Below are 9526 nucleotides of genomic sequence, written 5' to 3' on the forward strand. Positions count from 1 at the left end.
GTGGTGGGGGCATCAGACTCAGCCCTTCCCAGAAAGGCACCAATGCTTGTTCCAAATCCATAATCCCACACATCTGTGCTTTTGTACATTTAATGTCGACTGTTACTTCAACAAGGTATCATTAATCACTTACTTTGTTCCTGGAACACACTGAAGGAAGTCACAAAGCCTAAAACATACTTCTTTCCTCAGGAAGAATTTTGTTCTAGTTGGGGAGCCAAGGCCTAAAATCCAGAAAGGTTAGAAATCAAAAGAAAGCTGTTTACAGTCGAGGGCCCAGTGAGTGACAGTCAAAGGCACAGGGAGTGACACACTGTGAAGGAGGATCACTATGTGCCTGACAGGAATAGAACGGGACAGCTATACAGGTATTCGGAGAAGCCCCAGTAGGGGCGAGAAAAATGTCACCACCCTTCTACTGATTTTAATAAGCCCTATGGTAATCCTGAAGAAGAAGTGAAGTGAAGTCGCTCAGTCATGACTGTGACCTACCAGGCTCCTCTGTCCATGGGATTTTCAAGGCAAGAACACTAGAGTGGGTTGCCATTTCCCTCTCCAGGGGATCTTCCGGACCCAGGGATCGAACCCGAGTCTCCCGCATTGTAGGCAGACTCTTTACCGTCTGAGCCACCAGGGAAGAATCTAATAAGAATGGTAATCCTAGTTGACCTCATAGGGTCAGACACTCTCCTGCCTGATATAAAGGAGGAGCTAGTGATGTAAGCCTGACATCTTCTTGAATAAGGTGGTCTTTCCCCCTCCCCCACTTTCCTTTGATTATAAAATCATAGCCCATTTAATCGTTGGGGCAGAGCTCCGTCGCCTGCCCACTTGCATCTCTTACAAGCACCCTATATTAAAAAATCTACCCCTCGACTATCACTTTGCCTCCGGCTGAATTCCTTCTGTGCTGAGACACAAAGAACCTGAGCCTCAGTAAATCTTAAGTCCCAGTTCAAGTTTTGGCCAGGTTTTAGTCCCAGCACATGGGTTCAAGTCCCCATCTGAGGTAAACAGTTTCAGGCTGATGAAACAGAAGACATCAGAACAAGTGAAGGAAGAGTAAGAGTCATGCCAGTAGTGGAGACTGCCTAGGCAAACCTATGGAAGTGCGGTGCTTCTCAAGGAGCTGAGGGAAACCATGCGTGCAATTCTTACGTCTGACTAACGGAAGACTGGAGCCCACTGAAGTCGATGACTTGCTCAAGGATACCCCATGAGCAAGTGGCACAGTCAGATCTAGAATTCAAGGCTCTGGGCTATTAGCTCAGTGATGTATGCTCCCAGGTCCCTGCACAGTGGTTTAGTACGGTAACATGAAAGGGAGACTCAGGCCCTTGAACTCTGTGCTCTAACAGGCTTTCCCATTTAACACTTGCAGCTACTCTACATGGGCCTTCTTATTGCCATTTTATAGCTCAGTTCAAAAGTTCCTGAAATAGAAGACTTGCCCAAGGTCATACAGCTAGTGAGAGTGGACTTTGAATCCAAGTCTGGCTGTTTGTGAAGCCCAGCTTCTCTCTGCTATGTCAACCTGGAGCCAAGGGTTTCCACTGAGAGTAAGAAGAAAGTTTTTAAACTGCTTCTTATTATTCCATAGCTAAATGTTGTACAATAGAAAAGACTTACAGCTTTATTCCAGTATTTTACATATTACCTTTAGAGAGAGAGGTACATTGTAAGGTAAGTGAGAGAACATTGTTGGAGGTCTAAAAAGTCAGATGGGTGGCCTGAAAATCATAACCTTACTACTCAACTATTTCATATTACTTTAGACTTTACTCATCCCAATAAAACCAGGAAGAGATTCAACATCTCCTGTAGTGACAATACCTCGTTGTTATCTGCCTTCTGTAATGACTCCTACATCACAAACCCCCAATTCCATAAATCTAACCCAGCTAAGAAGAATTACTCTGACAGCTGAGACATACTCATCTTTTCTTTGTTCCCAGCCTCCACAATTGTTTCAGTTCCACACAGAGTCTCAGACTCATTTCTCTTTGCTGCACGTGCCCCGGGAAGATTTCTGCCTAGAGAATCATCATCACGCTTAATAAGCACTACTGTTCTCTTCAGCTGATTAAACCCCAGGATACCCAGTCTGTTAGCAGGAATGTGCTGGGCTGATATCAAAGCTCTAGCTCACTTCATCTCCTGAGGCTCTTCTCCAACATTGTCTTGAAGGATGAAGGTTACCTGCATCATAAATCAAATTTATCACTGGTATTTGGTAGTCACAACCAATTTAATAGACATATAAATTATTTTTTATTATCTTTAATTCCCAACGAAGGAAATTGGACACCTAATCTAAGGAAGTAAAATAGTGTGCCCCAGTTTCATCAGACATTATAAAGATCTCACTTCTAAAAGAAAAGTAGAAAATAAGCAAATTTATAGGTAGTGGCAATTTTGAGGTCCTTCCACATGAAGTCAATCATCATTAAGGATGCTGCTGCCTTTGACTTTATGTGAAGCTTCGATCCACACAGGCCTCCATGAATTCACAGTTGATCTTCATGTACTGAAGTAACCAAGTCTTTGATTTATCTGTGTCTCTAAATATAGGTATCAAATCATGATTATGATAACAATTATTTTTATACATTCTCTGAGCCAGGTACCTTACTTGGCCCTTAAATGAAGCTCATTTGAAAACTCATAGTAAGTCGACTTACAAGGTGGCTGACATTAATCTCATTTTACAAATGAGAAAAATGACTCACAGATATTGAGTTAGTTTTTCAAGACTGCAGACTCTACTCGTCAGACCTGGCTGCAGCCAGTGCATGTGTGTTCCAATGTAGACTGAGCTAAGCTGCCTTCTGTAGGCAATGCCATGGATGGCTAATCTCATCCTTTCTCACCCCATCTGAGGCCTCAGCCAGTATGAGCACCAAATCAACCGAACAAATGAAACTATGAAGACAGTCAGTCTCTGCCTGGTACACATGGTCCTTTACTGTATCCCCAGCACCTGGTGGAGTACCTAGTACAGTGTTGGAGATCAAAATATATTTGTTGAGTGATTGAACAACTGACTCTGTAGATTATTCTTTGCTGAAGGACTAAGCAGCAGCCCCTTTATATTTTCTCTCCCATACCCTTTTAAAAAAAATATATAAATGTATTTATTTTAATTGGAGGCTAATTACTTTACAATATTGTATTGGTTTTGCCATACATCAACATGAATCCACCACGGGTGTACACGTGTTCCCCATCCTGAAACCCTCTCCTACCTCCCTCCCCATACCATCCCTCTGGGTCATCCCAGTGCACCAGCCCAGAGCATCCTGTATCATGCATCGAACCTGGACTGGCAATTTGTTTCACGTACGATATTATACATGTTTCAATGCCATTCTCCCATACTCTCTATTCATATTCTTCCAGTCATATTTTCTAGCTATTCCTTTCATTCTTACATCCCCATGCATTTATACTTCCTAGGCTCTTAGAACTTCTATCCCATAGATTAAAAAAAGAAAAAAAAGTAAAAGAAAATAAAAAACCATACATCTTCCATTGTGTTCATGGATGCATGCCCTACCTCCTCGCTTTAAGTAAATCCTAGTTTTCCCTGAATTTCTCTTGAGTGGGGACCAGACATTCTCATATGCTCCAAGTACTATGGAATCATCAGAGTAGTTATAATTTTCACTTCCTGGGCAATTCTTGGATTTGATCTATTTTATTTAGTCTCAAAATATTACTTTTTTAAACCCTTATCATTGCTTCCTGGTCTCCTTAGCTACAGTCTTTACTTTGGAAATCCGTCCATCAGCTGGAAGAAGATTTTTCCTAACATAAATCTAATATGTTTTATCCTTGCTAAAATCTTCACATGATTCTTAAACACATTCCTTCTGATGACATATATTGCTTCACACACTGCCCACCAGGTATAATTCTATGTTAGTCATGCAAAACAATTCACGTTTCCCTGAGGAGACATTGTCATGTTCCCCTATGCCTTTGCACCCTTTATATACTATTTCCCATACTTGGAAGTCTCTGTACCTGGGCCTTCTTTCCCTGGCTGACTCACAGTGCTATATGCCCTGATTCCCCAAGTGTGTTAGAAGTCCCTCTCTGAGGAACACGTGTACACCCATGGCAGATGCATGTTGACGTATGGCAAAACCAATACAATATTGTAAAGTAAAAATAAATAAATAAATAAATAAAAGAAGTCCCTCTGGGGTGTTGCCATAATTCCTACTTTACATCACTTGTCATACTTTTGTGTTTTCCTGTTTTGACAAAACTAAATGTTCTCTTTGTCTCTTTGTATCCACTGCCCCACCTACAGCAGGTATTTGTTGACTATTAGCTATACAAATATTTAAACAATGAAAGAAGTGCCTTCCGACACCAGAGAGTTTCTATAGTTCCATGAAAATAGCTACAACTAGAACTCATCCTCTCTTTTCCAAACTACTGCACCACTTTTCTATCAGGTCTCCTTATCCCTATTCTGACTTGCCTCCTTCAAATGCCACTTATACACCGCTAGGGGAGTGATCTAACATAGTGATCTTTAACTCTTACTTTATATGCTCCCTGGAGAGCATGGGGTTAAGTTCCATTTCCTAGTAAAGCATCACTGTCTTCCTTGCCTTCCGTGATCTCTCCCAGGCTGGCTAGGAGGTCTCCATGGGGATCCCACAACACTGTGTGCAGAACACCCTCCCTGCCTTTGCCACAAGGTGTTGTGCTTAGTTGTTCAGTCTTGTCTGAGTTCTTTGTGACCTTTGGGACTGTAGCCCGCAAGGTTTCTCTGTCCATGAGATTTTTCAGGCAAGAATATTGGAGTGGGTTGCCATTTTCCTCCTCCAGGGGATCTTCCCGACCCAGGGGTTGAACCTGAGTCTCCTGATACTTTATGGCAACTACTTAAAGTGATATTCCTATCCCCAGAACAAATTTCTTTAGGACAGGGACTGTGTCACATTTATCTCTGAATCCCTAGTAGCTACTACAGCTTCTGTTCGAGCATGTACTCATCAATGGGTACTGAATTAATAATATCTGAAATAGACACAGTAGTTAGATGGCCAGAAAAGTGTTGCAAAGGAAAGCAAACTTTTGAACAAAGATCAGGCCTTCCAGGAGTCTAAATTTAATGTATCTCAGAATGGTAGGGGACTTGTATTTCTCACCAAAGGTTTTCCATGGAAGAAAATCTGCTTTACAAATTGAAATTTGATTATACCATAAAAGATAAGTAGAAAATTAAAATGTTAGTTTGTTAGTTTCTAAACTAATAACACATGACATTAGCATCACTGCATTTATTGGTTACTATAAACAGTAGCTGACTGCATTCCATTACATGCTCTGCCTCACTATTTGCCACCCCACAATGCCCCTTCTCATCAGGCAAGGTTCCAGTTAATTGGTCAACAAGCATTTATTAAAAGGATCTTGTGGGGACAGCACCACATGGTCACAGTGGGGGAATAATGAAATAACAGCACTTAAGCAGCTCATAATCTGTTTGGGTGGAAGGAGGTACCCTCTTGCAATAAAAGATAATATATAAATATAAAACTCAGAAGCTAACCACTGCAAATCTGAAGAGAGGAGGCAGTCACTAAAAGCTGAATAGAGAAAGTGGAAGTTATTTGGACAGGAGGAAATAGAAAAAAAAATATTTTATAGGGTTTGAGAGTCAATATATGCTTCATCTGTTTGTCTTTTTACTCATTTATCACATAGACATTGAAACTAAGAGTCCAGTGCAAATTCATCTCCACCTCCAAGTGCTAGTCTGGTCACAGTCATGTGTGTTCTATCCATGATTATTACTAATGAACACATACATAGCAACCTGAATGCTGCTGCCAAGTCGCTTCAGAAATGTCCGACTCTGTGCGACCCCATAGACGGCAGCCCACCAGGCTCCCCCATCCCTGGGATTCTCCAGGCAAGAACATTGGAGTGGTTGCCATTTCCTTCTCCAATGCATGAGAGTGAAAAGTAAAAGTGAAGTCGCTCAGTCGTGTCCGACTCTGTGCGATTCCATGGACTGCAGCCCACCAGGCTCCTCCATCCATGGGATTTTCCAAGAGTACTGGAGTGAGGTGCCATTGCCTTCTCCAAACAACCTGAATAGCTACATGTAAATCAATAAGATCATAACATCCTCTCACACCATATACAAAAATAAACTGAAGATTATTTAAAGACTTGAATATAAGACACAACCCCATAAAATTCCTAGAAGAGAGCACAGGCAAATATTCTCTGACATAAATTGTAGCAATATTTATTTAGATCAGTCTCCCAAGGCAAAAGAAACAAAAGCAAAAGTAAACAAATGGGACCTAATAAAACTTAAAAGTTTTATTTGCACGGTAAAGGAAACCATCAACAAAATGAACAGACAACTTATGGAATGGGAAAAAATATTTGCAAGTGATGCAACCAACAAGAGATTCAAGAGATTAATCTCCAAAATATACAACCAGGTCGTATAACTCAGCATCAAAAAAATGAAGAACTCAATCATAAAATGGGCTGCTGCTGCTGCTAAGTCACTTCAGTCATGTCCGACTCTGTGTGACCCCATAGACAGCAGCCCACCAGGCTCCTCTGTCCCTGGGATTCTCTAGGCAAGAACACTGGAGTGGGTTGCCATTTCCTTCTCCAATGCATGGAAGTGAAAAGTGAAAGTGAAGTCGCTCAGTCGTGTCCGACTCTTAGCGACCCCATGGACTGCAGCCTACCAGGCTCCTCCACCCATGGGATTTTCCAGGCAAAAATACTGGAGTAGTGCCATTGCTTTCTCCGATAAAATGGGAAGAAGACCTAAATAGACATTTTCCCAAATAAGACAGATGACCAACAAAGATGCTCAACATCACTAATTGTTAGAGAAAAGCAAATCTATAGTACAATGAGTTATTACCTCACATGGGTCATAATGCTATTATGAAAAAGTCTACAAATAGTAAATGCTGGGAAGGGTGGGGAGAAAAGTGAACCCTCCTACACTGTTAGTAGGAATGTAAATTGGTGCAGTCACTATGGGAAACAGTATGGAGGTTCATTTAAAAACTAAAAATAGACCTATCCTTTGTTCTAGCAATTCCACTCCTAGGTATGTATTCAGAAAAAAAAAATCTTCTAATTCAAAAAGGTACATGCACCCCAATGTTCACAGCAGCACTATTTGCAATATTCAAGACATGGAAACAACCCAAGTGTCCATCAACAGACAATTGGGTTAAGAAGATGTGTGTGTGTGTGTGTGTGTGTGTGTGTGTATTATTCAGCCACAAAAGAGTGAAATATTGCCTTTTTCAGCAGCATGAATGGACCTATGGAATATTATACTTAGTGAAGTAGATCAAACAGAAAAAGAAAAATACTAAAGGATAATTTTTGTATGTGGAATCTAAAAATAATGCAACCAAAAAAAAAACATACCCATATAGCTCTTCAATAGACCTGTGTGTTGGGTATTATTAACCCTATTTTACAAATGAGGAAGTAGACACCCAGCGATTGTGACTTGACCGAGTTTACATAGATATTGAGACAGGACCAAGACTTTGAACTATCTTCCGACTTCAAAGCCCAAGCTCTTTTCAAACATCATGCAAGAAGCAACGGTCAAATTTTGCCAAAAAGTATCATTAGTCCTATCAAATCCCTTCCAGCATGAGATTTTATAGATGAGATCTATAAAAGCACAGTTGATTACAGATAGTGGACAAGAAACTATATACTATGGCTTCTAATCTCTAGTCCTCTCTAGACTGTATTTATGGGCACCAATTCTGCCATAAAGCAGCCATTATGACTGAATTGCTCCATCAACCAACCAATCAGGGCAATGAAGAAATAAACAGTATATCTGACTTTCTTAAGTGGGTGTTTTAACCACAACGGTTACACCATTTAAGAGTGAAACCAAACCATAGTCTTAGCCAGACTTAATATGACTTCATTCCTTCAGTGTTATGACAAATAATACACTGAATTCCTTTTGAGCACCATGCCCTCATTAAAACTGCATTTTGGCTATTATAGGTTCTAAAAAAAGTACTTTGGCTACTCCAAAATATTTAGATAGTCTCTTCTGGTTTCTTTCATATCTCTGTACTCTTACACAATATCCTATTATTTATTTCTTTAATTTCTAATACATTGTTGAATATATTAATATCACTATGACTTGAACATTATGTAATTACTAAATAATCACAAGAATGTTCCACTTTTCTAGGACATTCTAAGTGTGTCTTAGACTATTAATCTGAATTGCCATGAAGAGAACCTTCTGGGGCTTCTAGTTCCACACTATTTGGGAAGACAGTGTGAAATGTTCAAGGCAAACTTTCAGCTTTCTTTTCTCCTAGGGTGTGTTCCTGCTTCCTCAAATAATGAACATCAGTGAGAATGATTTTTAAATACCACAATAAGAGATACCTCCTAAGTGTACCTCTCAGGTATCAGCCTCTTTGCCTTCAGCAGCTTTGTGTTGGACTGCAGCTACTAAGATGTCCCCTGGGTATCTGTCAGCTGCATTCTAAACATCTTGGCCTGACTTTCAAGCTTTTACACTTAATGTAGTTGCTACATCCTGAGACAAACTTGTCTGAAAGACAACATTTTAACCAAAAGTGAAAACAATCCAGCCTTAACCAGGACCACAGGTCTTATACAAATGTAGTTAAGGAAAGAAAAGCAGGAAAACATTTTTTTTTACAATGAGAGCTCTTGCTTCTAAAGTATGGCTCCTCATGCCTTGGATCATATAAACATTATAGAGGTTTTATAGGGAAATAATTTATCAGCTGACTTGGGAAGGGAGCAGCTCAGCACCATTGGGAGAGTATGGAATACGGAGTCGAGATACCTGGGTCTCATTCTGCCTCCATAATGTTTTGCCTTGCCAACTTTGGGAAAGTAACTCAGTCCTCGGGAGTCGAAGTCTTTGTAAAACGAAGATAACTATATTAATCCCTCCCTGCCTCACTGAGTTGTTGTGAGAGTCAATTTAGATATAAACATGATAAAACATGCTGTAAATACCATATGCTGATTTCATTATTAGTATTAATTTTATATTCTGCCCTGCCTTTCGGGATTGCCTGAGGAAACCCTTCTTTTCAGATCCCTTAAATGCTTTCACCTTTGAATAGGAAAGCATTTGTAAGCAGTTATCTGTTGAGTACCAAGTTGGAGTCCCACCCTCTGCTAGGAACTATGAGGATTAACAATAAATGAAGGAACAAATATATGGCAATCCTAACCTTAAGAACCTCATGATATAGTCATGGAGAAGATATGGATACAAAAGAAACACAAACTGAACAAATCAGGCTAATGTGGGTTTGAAGCCAATTAGATGAGACCTCGTGGATGGATAAATACATAGCGGAGGTGGAAAGTAGACAGTGATGAGGCACAGATTTGTGAAAGAGGAATATAAGCTGGGTGCAGATGTGGACACCTGGACAGATTAAACTGTGGGAAAGCTCACCCTTTAGTTGATCCACTCCTGAGC

This window comes from Bos mutus, chromosome 16 (assembly GCF_027580195.1).
Source record: "Bos mutus isolate GX-2022 chromosome 16, NWIPB_WYAK_1.1, whole genome shotgun sequence".
NCBI lineage: Eukaryota > Metazoa > Chordata > Mammalia > Artiodactyla > Bovidae > Bos > Bos mutus.